The sequence below is a fragment of the Acyrthosiphon pisum genome, chromosome A2 (assembly GCF_005508785.2).
Source record: "Acyrthosiphon pisum isolate AL4f chromosome A2, pea_aphid_22Mar2018_4r6ur, whole genome shotgun sequence".
NCBI lineage: Eukaryota > Metazoa > Arthropoda > Insecta > Hemiptera > Aphididae > Acyrthosiphon > Acyrthosiphon pisum.
In genome coordinates this window covers 105,227,331-105,240,953 of record NC_042495.1, presented here as the reverse complement: position 1 = coordinate 105,240,953, position 13,623 = coordinate 105,227,331, and the positions used below count along the sequence as shown (strand labels likewise).

General features: G+C 32.4%; 1 protein-coding gene across 3 annotated transcripts in view; it reads right to left on the bottom strand.

Moving 5' to 3' along the window:
• The window catches only part of LOC100573770, a 39,353-nt gene extending 29,136 nt beyond the window's left edge, over nucleotides 1–10,217 (bottom strand). Inside the window, exon 1 of one of the 3 annotated variants that reach the window (XM_003242907.4) lies at nucleotides 9,779–10,217. The gene's annotated coding sequence lies outside the window, so the exon portion shown is untranslated. The remainder of the gene's footprint in view (nucleotides 1–9,778) is intronic. The other 2 variants (XM_008182516.3, XM_003242908.4) reach the window with 2 other exon arrangements.
• Nucleotides 10,218–13,623: the final 3,406 nt, after the last annotated feature.

Here is a 13,623-nt window from a genome sequence, read left to right as displayed (position 1 = left end):
CCCCCCCCCCCGTAATTACGCCACTGCATTCGTGTGTAAATACCAGGCACACCTCTAATCAAACACGTCCGAGACTGAAGTGACACGACGGTATGTGGCTGACTATAAGCTTTCAATACAATAATACAAGTGGTCAGCTCATCCGATTTCAAATTTTTAACACCATTATATTTTAGTTTTTAAATCGCGAAGACGAAACTATAGTATACAGTTGTTTAAACTGTACTCTAAGCTACCCATAGCATGTTATACAAATAATAATTCTACTCGAGGTCCATATATATGCGGTGTACGCTTCGATTTTTGTTTACGTCATTAACTAAACTGTATTAATATATTGTCATAAGATCTCGCGTGAGAGAACCCGACCTATCTAATGTAAATATACCAGATAATATATCGATCCACTCGTAAGACTCGGCAATGCTAGAAAAATAGACGGAACATAATATTCAGATACTTGTGCGTATTATGGTTATTGCGTTTTTATTACACACGCCTATTACTTACCTATATCCACCACGCGAAAGAGAATCTATAATAATAGTACTATCGCGGACGTCGCGATTATATTAATATAGGAGAAAGTATGACAATTTTTGGATTGCAGGGCGCAGCTTCGAATTATATACAATATTAACGGTCGTGATCGAGATATAGGTATGTATATAATTCACAGTATTACAAACACACATATAGTAGAATAGTAGATGATGAATGATGATCATCACACAGTGGTCGGCGTTCAAATCTCCAACTTCAAGTCCCGGAACTGCGAATACCATCATAACTGAGCGTATAAACGACCGTACGTGAAAAGGAAAAAAAAACGAAAAACCGTATACCAACTCACGACGTTATAATCTCCAAAATATTTTCTAATTGGAAACGAAATGTTTCGACAAAAACCATAAAATACTAACACAGATGAAACGTTTTGGAATTGCAAGATTAGTTTCCAATATTCTTTGTACGCGTTAAAAATATCATTAAAACGTCAAGGTAAATAACATAATATTTTTTTAGCTTGATTCCAAAACTACAGTGACCTAAATAAAGAAAAATAACACTTGGGTCCCACATTAAAATTAATTAACCAATTGAATGAGTGACTATAAGCTAGGTAATGAGTCTAATATAAAAATCACGAAAAATGTGTTAATATCAGAGCTATTAATACATTTCTATAATTTTTATATATATTTTTTTTTCTAGAAATTATAAAATATTTAATCATCTTTTTTTTGTTGATATTATACTAACTAAATTTAAACATAAAAACCATACAGAAACTTAGCATTCTTAAATAAATCGACAAATCGTTTAAAGGAATATTCTGAAAATTATATTATATTATATTATGCATTCATCCTGTTATGATAATATATTATTTGTTTTTAGGTTTCTTTATGAAATACATGTGAAGGTGTATGTGAGGGTTAGTTGTTATTAAGGTTAATTATAAATGTTAGTCTTAGATACCTACTATACACACACACTGATATTATACTATCTCGTTTGAAATTCTCGAATACTTCCCTGCCCAATATCCATATTATATCCGTCGGAGAAATCCGTCCATACGATATACAGGCTCTAAGTATACAATATTATTGTAAACTGTGTCGCTAGCTTGTAATAAAACCCGTCCAGCGAGTAAAACGTACGTAAAACACGGTGAAATAAATGTTTGTCCAGGGACGAAAAATCAATAAGCGTATAGTCATCGGGAATGTATAGAATATGCCAAGTGCCAACCAGTTTCTGCTCGACAGTAAAATATAATATACAGATATGGTAAACATCCTGTAGAACGGATGGTCAAAATATCATTATTCGTTAAAATATCTCTAATATTATGAAAAATATAATATGAAAACAATAATTATAGTTTCAAAAAGGCGATGTGCAAGGGGTGTCTAGAAGTGTCTAGACAACTGCAATGGGTGTGTTAAAATATGAATTCCATGATAAAAAAATCTATTTGGGAGAGTACCTATTTAGATACCTATATGGGTTTCATATGAAAAACAAAATGTAATGATAGTGTCCATATTATTTACACCTGCCTCGCAATTATTTAAATCTGTCAAATATTTCTAAATTCTATAATATCACAACGATTATAGCTCAAAGTATGCCGCGGAGAGTGTGTGATCCCAACCGGCTTCATCGTTTATTTTTCCCGCAAATCGGAAGAGGATTTTTACGCGAGGGTCGAGACTTCATTTCCGTGAGAATTATTGCATGCGGTAAATATTTTTACCGGGAACCACTTACCGCAGCTGCAGGAGCGGAATCTTCTTCGGTTACAAGTCGGCGGCAACTCGTTTGTCATCCAAACTAACAAACACTATAACATATAGATAGTATGATTGCATAGGAAATATGCGCGGAACAACCTGTAGCTGGACTAGGTCCGCCGGAAGAGAGCCTCTCCCCACGGTTCAAACTGGTCGGCGTTTTCAGGTCATCGCCGGTTCGTTTGTTTGTTTGGTTTATCATTAATATTATCGTTCTCGGAGGCGTAAAAAATAAAATAGCTAGAAATTTTTTTCCCCGCGCGACGGCCCGTCGACATATTATTACTATATCTAATAACGACGGTACGGAGCAGGAGTGTAGTTGTACTATAGAAGCGAGCATATTTTATTGTATACTAGAGTCGTTATGATTTCACTGTAGGTCCATAAGTTTAAGTACATTTTACCGAAGTTTTTTCTCTAGTTTAAGGTAGTAATGAAATAATATTTCAAAAGGATTTTGTGCAAATTATGATATTTTTTTTCATTTTACAATTATTCAAAGCGCTGTAAAATTTAAATATAAATATACATTATCTATATTATACAAATATAGACGTTTAAGTTTAAAAACAATCCATTTAAGCTCATTTACTTAAGTGCAATATTATATAAATTGTAAACGTTTTAAAGTTGTGAACATATTATATTACATTATACATTACGTACCTATAGCGTTCATAAAAAATAAATCGATGAAATTTTTGTATAATATTTAATTATACCTATTTGCATCTGTATAAATACATGCAGTTCATCGGAATACACGTTATAATTATTATAATAATAGTACAAATATATTATTATATTGCTGGTGTATTTTATTTTTTAGTTAGATACGAGTAGAATAAATAGAGTAATAATTAAAAACTCAAGTGTTATGTACACATTACTTTACTTATCAACAAGTTCGGTCTATATATCCATCCCATCGTGTTCACATACCATTCACATAATATTCATGGCAATATTAACCCGTGTAGAACTGCGAGAACTACTATTTAGATTCTTAATACGAAAACAAGTTGTAAAAACGTAGTAGGTGCTTACCTATAAATGATCGTTATTAGTACTAATTATTATCGTACAAATATACGTGCTATATACTAATGAGTATTATTATAATATACTACCTATAGTATCTGCATTATTATGTCGCATTATTTAACTTATTTTAACCCGGCGAAATTTTTAAAATAAAATGTATTCAGTGCTTTGTTTTAAGTTACAAATATAATCGTGTCATAACTAGGGCTAATAATTATAGGTATTGCGTAAAAAAAGCTTAGAATACGTAAGTAAATAAAATAATTAAAAATATTACACAAATAAATTAATAAAATAAGTAATAACATTAAAATATGCACACCTAAGTGTATTTTATAATAAACGCATGATAAATTATTAATAAATATAATTCATTCATTCAAATAAATAGTTTATTGAAATGATGCCTATAACTTGATGCAGTATATCCATAGGTGCAATTTGGAGGACTTGGGTGTGTTCCAATTTTGAAATTAGAACCCCCAAATTTGTTCATGTTCATTTAAATTTGAATAGTCATTATGCAGATATCCATAACTATAAGGCAATATGAAAAAATATTCATCACCCTTCAGCACCCTCAGTTTTTTCATTAAAATTGCGCCCTTGAGTATAACGTGGACATGTTTATATTCAAACTATAGAATATAGATAACATTATACATAGAATATAGTAACATAACAAGTACTTATCAAATTAAGAGATACTAAGATACAAATGTATTTGAAAAGCAATATATTTAGTTAGGATTTACTGCATAAAACAAAAATAAAATAATTTACTAACGAAATTTATAAAATATAATGTAGACACATCTTTAAGACAAAACAAATACGTTATTTTTCATAATCTATAAAAACGTATATTTTAATACTTGTAAAAATTATTAAATTATTATGCTCCACAAAAAAATGTGAGTTTATATTTAAATCTAATCCTTGATCTTATATAATTATTTTTAGCTCGTCATTATGAGTTTGTATAATTCAAACAACAGACGATACAAAACTGTATAAAATAGTTATAATAATGGTATTATAATCTATGGTAAGTACATTATTCTACAACGATCGTGATTTTTCTTTTAGACGATTCCACGTGTTTTCTCGTGTTGAGTACCCATCTTTAATATTTTTGTACGTCCGTCATTACAAGTGTAATAATATTATTACTATGGAATAGAGCTACAGCGCTACACTTACTGACCTGCGCAATATCCAAACGAAATGATCGTCGTTGAGACCCCTCTACAACCTAATCGTTATAAAAGCCACATTAAGAACTGCAGAAACGATTTAGCGGAAAGATTAAAAACAATTGCTCCCGGCAAGACTCGTATACCAAACATCTCTCGCTGACGAGTGTGTAATATCTAACCTATATAATATGATAAAAGAAAGTTATATACTTAAAAATATTATATGGGTCAAGGACGCTTGAGCGAGGATGGTCGCGCACCCCTGTCTCACAAAAAACAAATAAAAAATAACCACCCGAATACGATTCTGGGTCATCGGGCGAGCACAATATAAGAGTATAATAATTATAATAATATATTATATTATGATATTATTATTATGGTCGGTGGCACTCGCCGCGGGCGTGATTAATTAGAGTAGGAAACGTTGCGGAAACGGCGCGTGTTGCACTACAACTACTATAACCGCGTATACGGTATAGGTAGGTTAGGTACACGCATAGAAAGTCCACGCACGGTCAAGACGGAATATTATCGCGGACGTCGGCGTAACGACATAATCGTCGTCGTTTTTCTCTCGGAGAGCCCACACTGAAGTAAAATCGCTGATCGTGTTAATTAGGCTGAACAATACAATAACATGCGCACAACGTGTGTAACGTGCGCGCGGTCCGTACAGGGTGATTTTTCGGTGCTTAAATTATATTTTCAATACGTCAACTCGAATTTTAATCAGCTACTTCTGAGACCTACAATATATCAAAACAGTTCAGAGACCTCGAGATTTACGAGGCCTACGACAAAAATTATTGCGAAGTCTAACATAAATAGGTAAAATATAATTTGTTATTCACTGCAAGGCGCGTCTTTAAAATACCCACTTTACAAATTTGATAAACTTCAGAAGAATCGTCCGCTACTATACGGGGCCGGCAGGCAAATGAAGCTACATATACTTATATTACTCTAAGTGGCCATCGAGTCTGACGACCGGAGCCGATAGGCGACGGGAGCCATTTCATATGTGTTACTTTTACTGACAAAGTCAAGTTCATTTTTTAGGCCATCCGTCTGCCCACAGTTTTAGTTTATTTGGGTTATAATAGATTAGTATAGCATAGAGACAATTAAGAGCGTTGTGCGAGTGCATAAAAACGCAGAATTCGAAAACTGCCTTTGTATATAACTTCAAAATGAAGTCCGGCTATCAAATGTTGATTGCACAATCGTTCTTAACTCATTGTATTACATAAGTTTCAAACAAAATATCAATATTCTTAAAAGGCGCAGTAAACTAGAGTGATGCGTGAATGCGTAAAAATCGCAAAATAGTGAACTTCATTAGGCCATAACTTCGAATCTAAGTCCGACTGACAAATTCTGATTGCCCCATTCTTCTTAAAAATGTAGTTTTTCATCAATAACTCCAAAACAAAATTTTCCGGGCTTTTTTTTTTACATTCTTACAAAGCACTCTAAAACACACAATCGAAAGGTTGCTAAAACAAAATCGTTCCTTATATGATTTTAAGATGACGTTAATGTGGGTTTTGTTTGCGGATATTAGACTGGATATTTGTTGGATTTTACATAAAGTATTGCCACTAACGGATAAACCCGAAAATATTAAAAAATGCATGAATCTTCCTTCTTTTAAAATAAATTGACCAATAAAAATAATAAAATGTAGAGTGTAATTAAAATGTAACATTAAAATATAAAAAAAAAATATGTTATAGAAAAATTATGTTGATTTATTGGATTCTACATAAAGGATTGTAACTAAAAAAGGATAAACCCGAAAAATGTATACATGCATGAATCGTCCTTGTTTTAAAATAAATCTACCAATTAAAGTACTAAAATGTAGAGTTTAAATTATAATTTAATAATTAAAATATAAAAAGGAAACATGTTATTGAAAAATATTTGTTTATTTTATACATTAAGTATTAGCCAAAAATATAATGTATAATATAACATACTGTAGTGATTACGCTTGCAAAAAAATGGATTGCCTACCTGTAAGCATACTGCGTGTCTCACGCATACAAAACATACTAGCGTGTCTCTCGGGAAATTTTATATTCAAGATGATAGATGAAAATGTCCAAGTTTTTAACATCATACACCGAATATTAAATAAACAAATTGAACAAAGTTTGTACAAGATATTACGCACAATATCCAACGCACCTTGGTTCATCAGAAACGAAGCACTCCACATCGACTTCAAACTTCCATCAATCAAAGACTACATAAAAAATAAAAAATACATAAAAAATCTTACGATCAATTTTTTTGACCAACTAAACAACGCCAGTGGCGCGAAACATTTCAAACTCAGCGATAAGCCTACCCTCCGGCGTCTCAAACGTGGACGTCCTCATGATGCCCTATCTCAACTCCAATAATATTAATAAAAAAAAATAAAATTAACAATAATATAATACTATACACCTATAAAATTCATTTTATTGTATCATTATATATATACATATATATATATTCATCGATGTAAATGCCTGAATTTTTTTGTCAATATTTGTAATTAATTTACCCCTATCAATTGTATAAATGTTAAATACTGTTACTATTTTATCAATAAGTTAGATGACCTTGTATGTCAGGAACACTTTATAATTAATAAAAAAAAAAAAAACAAAGTTTGAATCATATATAGAGTTGGTACATATTTTAACGAGCAACGAAGTGAACGGGAGCAGCTATAATATATTTACAAATTACAATTGATGCGTTTTTGAGTCCTTGAACTTATACGTAGGTATAAGTTATAATATTGCCAATGTATTTCACCTGAGGTAACTTTTGCCCGGGCAACGCCGGGTGGAACAGCTTTAAAATACCCACTTTACAAATTTAATAAACTTCAGATAAATCGTCCATCTTTCGGTAGAAGCAGAAAAAAAATTTGAATTACACCGAAAAAAATCATAGCCCGTGGTATGGACGATACCATAATATTATCATCAAGAAGCAAATATTGGCTGCGAGTATAATATTATTATGCTGTAGTACATGAAAAAAATTAAGCTCTACGGTTTTCTGAAAGTATTTCTGTATACCACTTAGTGTCCCTATCATATTTGCATCATTATCATATGCTTGACCGCAACAGTAATTTACTTATTATTTACATGGGTATTAAGTATAGGTAGTATATCGCTACTTTATTTCTAAAAAATTGCTCGTTATTTCTTTATGAAACATACAATTTTAAATTCTGTAAAATAAAATAATTTTAGAAACCTATTTCCTATTTTTTTTTTTTTTACATAGACTCGAGTCTGGAAATTTGAGTAAAACCCCGAGGTCGGGACTTGTATAATATTATGACTTATGAGATATGATGTCAGTCAACCTGAAAGCCAAAAATGTGGAGTGGAAGTCGGTTAAAAAAAGCATAACGCCTATATGAAACACCGTTGGCAGGTGAGGTCTATAAAACGAGGGTTTTTGAGCCCCTGCGGACAAAGCTTCCCGCACACAATATTATGCAAGTATAACGTTTCAAACAAAATTACGACGAAGGTTTTCAGCTTACCCGTGACAACAATTCATGAACGCGCGTGCTAATTGTACGATTTTCGCACAGCCAGTACCTATAGGTATGTACCGATATAACACCGGAGTTGCATATGGATGTGCATAGCATTATTAAACGGATTTAATGACGTCGCCGAGTTCAGAGTTATATACACGGTCGATTCACCACGACTCGTGATATTAAAATATAAGAAATTAATTATTATAAGTCGATTAGATATTATAATTTGTATACACTTATGTACGCAAGCCAATTTAAATCGTTAACGGATGTATTGACCGCGACTCACAACATATATAGTCTGATATTTGCCATAATATCTGTACACGCCGACCAGTGCGCTCTCCAGACCGAGACCAAACGATTGATTACCTATATTACTAATGTTGTTTCATTATTATTATTATCATCACGAACAATAATATGGATCATGGTTGACCCTGTCCAATACGTGTCGTATATTCGACCTATGTCCACATAATTTATATGTTATAGGTATACTGTATAGTGTTTGTTCACTCTATTCCTTATTCTCAAGTGCTCACAAACGCGTACCACTAATTTTGAAAGATAAACCGTAATTATATAATAAATTTTGGAGAACTTTTTTGAATTATATACCTATTTATAAAATCATAAAATCTACTGTTTCCAATTGCACTTTCTAATTTAACGATAAAACACGATAATGGATACTGGATATAGTGCACAATATGTGAAGTTCGATTAGAACTTGCGGGTGTACATTTACTTTACTAGGCAGCACCGAATGAAATATAATATACTATCGTACGAGTTTCTCGAGAAATCAATGTTTTATACGCAACTATCAATGACGATCGTTTAAAAATATCTTAATATGATTCATTGCTTATCGTATAATATTATAATGTATTAATGTATTACAGCATATAAATAGGTAAGTATATGTGATTTGAAACCAATACACTTTCTAAAACCCTACCAAATGCGCGTGCATATTATAATATTGTGTGCGGTGTAGTTTGACATTCACCCACATGACTACGTTCGGGTTGACCAAACATAAACAGGACGTAAAAGAAAAAACGCGCGTTTTCGACTTGTCACCTCGCCAAGTCAAACTTTTACTAAAAGTATACAATATTACAACACGTATAAATATTATTATTACTATTATTATCAACTTGCTATTACCGAGACTAATATGTTGATTTATTATTGATCTACGCGCGGTCTACGAGTCCTTTGAAGTGGCACACATCAAAAGTTTCACGCAACAAAATATGTGTGAGTAAAATTAAACGGGCGGGAAAATCGTGAGTTGATAATAATAAGTCTGCAGTGTGCCGAAGAGAAACACTATAAATATCGATTAAGCTCGGGTATCCTCACACGTGTCCTACTAAGGTTGTATTATAATGCGCAGCGTTGATCGGGATCCGAGGGTGACATCCGGTAAAGTATAGTAATAACCCGGGGCAGATCGATGGACGAAAACATCATACGAAATGCTGAGATGTCGCGTCGTAGGTATCTACCTATATATGTATATAGGTAACTCGTGGGCTGAACGAGAGGACAAAAATCGGCGTACTCTAATTGTATGCACGCCTGTACATATACGACAACTACGAGCTGATCGGCGCTATGACTATATTATTTTTTTATTACAGACTCACCACGTGTATTTACAGGTATATAATATAAATTATAATACCTACGGCTGCTGGTTTCAAAGTCGTGCGACACTTGGTCGGAATAATTGTGGCCTGCAGTACGCGGGCGGATGTCGGATTCGCGGGACGCACTCGGAGGGACGTTTCCGGTTTGAACTTGAAACAAAAACCGAAACCAATATAGTAATGCGATTAGAATAAAATATAGAGTCTGTATCGAAAACGGATCGTTGCGGTCCGCCGCGCGACAACACTAATAATAATAATAATAATGACGACAATAATATTAGGATTATGTTGCGGCGTCGATACGTTTTTAATTTACAATTTTACGGGTTCAATTTATTTTCACGAGCGTGCGCGCGAGCGGGCTGAATGAAAACGAATTAACGACGTGCGGCGCTGTTGACGACTGACCGGCTTGTGTTGCGCCGGGAAACGACGAGACTACGGAGACGACCGGCCGGCCGGCGAGGCGCCCTCCTCTAATAAGGCGGTCGGTCCGCTGTGCCCATACAATAATAACGTGTATAATATTATATATTGTTACGATATTGTTTTGCGTACTTGCATGGACCATGACGTATATTATTGTTATTGTATTGTACGTACTGCGTAATAATGAAAATTAATGCGTTAGGCAAAAGCAAGCGCGCCCCGAGGATAGAACCCCACCAGGGGCGAGATAAAAATTACTTAAAATATAATAATATACTCACTAATTAAATAATAGAAGAATCAAATTAATATTAGTATTTAATAATAAAATAATAATGTTTAGATGTTAAGTAATTTGACTCAGACAATATTCTTATATTTATTAAAGTTTGTAGGTACATTTAAACATTATTGATCATTAAATAAAAATTGAACTCTTCTTGGTTGCATATACAAAATAACTGAATAACATCATCTATAACCTTTTCTTTTTCTTTTTTTAACAATGTCTTTATGAATATACAATAGAGCTAATCCATTTAATCTATATTCTGAGATTGAATTACGGATCTAGGTTTTTAACCTTTTTAATGAACTGTAAAATAATAGTATAATAGTTTAAAGATGTATGTAATAAATTATAAAATAAAATAAATACGTTTTTAATATCCGCGAAATATCCTAACCTAACCAGATACTAGGTAGAAAATATTGAATAGTTCGTGATTCTATTGATGATAATTTGCACGGACTAATAAGTAATAGTCCGTGATAATTTATAATTCCGTATTTTGATAACTGTCGATTATATTAATTAATTTTCATATAATTACTGATAAGCTCGAAAAAGTTTTATTCTATATGACTATATATTATTTTATATTTTTGATGGTAAAATGGAATACCATGCATGATATTAAAGGGTGATATTTCCAGGGGGCAATGGCCCCTTGCCCTCCCCCCCTGCGGACGCCCTTGGGCAAAAGCATTTCTCCTGCAGCAACGATGCTGCATAATATAACAAGGCGACACCCTCACCCCCGTGCGTCGCTGTTTATTTTTTTTTTCACGCACACTCGAATAATTACGCATGTTATACATAGTGCGGACTCGTATAGGTATTATATATTTTAGAAATTTGCAAAACTGTACTTATATAGTATTTTTAACTGAGATATTTAGCCTTTGAGACACAAGAAAAATCTGTTGAAGAATGACGGTACTCGGGTCAGGTCCATAATTATACACGTGTATATTATAATTTACTAATTTACTCTTAATTTTATTCAAATATCGTAAATCAAAATGTATCATAATATAATATAATTATGTTACCTACTTCCTCATCATATGCCCAAAACCAGATCTTATTTACGATTTACCAATAAGGGTTTATGGGCTTGGGTTTCTGCAGTGTCGACGAAATAACGTTGGTGGTCTTCTGTTCATATCTACAAATAACTCGTAAACGTATCCAGCTTCAGGATACCAAATACCATAATTTTTATTTCAACTTTTTAGTAACATAACTATCAATATACCTACTATATGCGTAATATTATATTATATATTCAGTAATATTAGCATTGATTATAATATATTATATTTAATGTTTTTAATTTTAACTGCCTATACAATATATATATTTAAATTATTTAAATGTTGTTTTGAACAACCACGTGTATAAGACCTGTTTCCAAAATGCTATATACATAATTTTATGCAGTATACGTTTATTTTCGAAAGTCAACTATGTGTATCATCCGGCTAAGTGCTAAACAAATAGAACTTTCGCATTTAATATTATTTTTATTAACGGAAGTGATGTTTCCAATTTAGACGAGAGTCAAAGTATGCTTCCGGGTATTTTTTTATATCATGTTGTGGGTTTAATTTTTAATTCAGTATACAATTATTGGTAAGTTTTTGATTTTGCGCAACTTGTTAGTTTATGTGTACCGAATTTTCACCATTGATGTGAAAATAATATAATGCATATTATACTTACAATAATAATAGCGTGGTGATTGATATTAATTTTACTAGGTACTGTAAAAAAAATTTTTTTATATATGTATATAAATTTAATAGTTTCCCTGCGTAGTGCGTAAGCTTTTTTATGTAACTTTTTTCAAGTTTTTTGCTACTTTTCGGCTGTATCCGCGGCCATAAAGCAATTAAAACTTGTATTCCATGGTTTATCTCTCAGATACTTTTGTTAATAGAATAACTGTGCACTTATAAGTACACTAGCCGACCCGTCACAGCTTCGCTCGTGATTGGTTGTTTATTTTGCATTCGGATGATGATACGTATAATTTTTTATTCAAATTTTATCATTCAATGTGATCGGCAAGTAAATATACAAAAGGGTTAATGAAAACATATTGAAATGTTTCTAGCGGTATTATAATGATAAATATATTTTTATTAAAAATAGCGATCCCGTTCACTTCGTTTCCCGTTAAATGTACCAACTCTATATGACTCAAACTTTGTTCAATTCGTTATTTAATATTCGTTGAATGGCGTTCAAAACTTATCTTAACTTTTCCGTTGCCCAGAATAAAAATTCTGATTCGCAGCAATATATTAGCAGGTAGGCAATCTACCTATGGTAGTTCGCGGACCCCGTGTTGTTTGTATGTAAGTGTATGATTTAGCTCTAGAGTATCTAAGTTATACGAAGTTTGTCGTTTTTGCTTAATTCGACCTACGGTGGATTAATATAATCAATAAGTACAAAATCCTAACCTAACCTAACCGTACTAAAATCCGATGAATAAAAAAAAAAGGTGGATTGCAGACCCCTCGAAGTGCGTACGTAATTACGAATGTCTTATTAACAGTTAACACGTTGATATTATTACGATGTGCATGTGTCGAAATATTAGTCTTGGAAATACTTTTTTTACTAAGCTATCTGCTATAAAACTACAGGTCTAAAATTATTTTCATTATTTAATCATGACCAATAGACAATATCAACATTACATTAAACAAAAATATATTATTATTTAGTTTCTATTATTACTGTATAGATGGCCACCTACATCCGGATTTCCTACTTTTCGGGCGGATTTTCTTAAAATGATCGTACTTTAGAGTTCAGAGTTAAGAACCTTCTCCTGACAATTCCGAATACAACAAAAAAAGAATTAACGAAATCGGTCCAGCCGTTTACGCGTTCAAAGGAATATATATTTAATTTATATTCATATATAGATAGATACATATAATATAATATAATATAGATAGATTTTTGAATTTTACTTCTCGAAACAAATTATTCATATCTACTTGCCGATAAAACACACACAAAAGAAAAAAGGTCAGGTTACTGGTTGCTGGAAACCCGCGGGCCGCCGTGCCGCACAATATGTGTAATAATATATATAGGAATACAATTT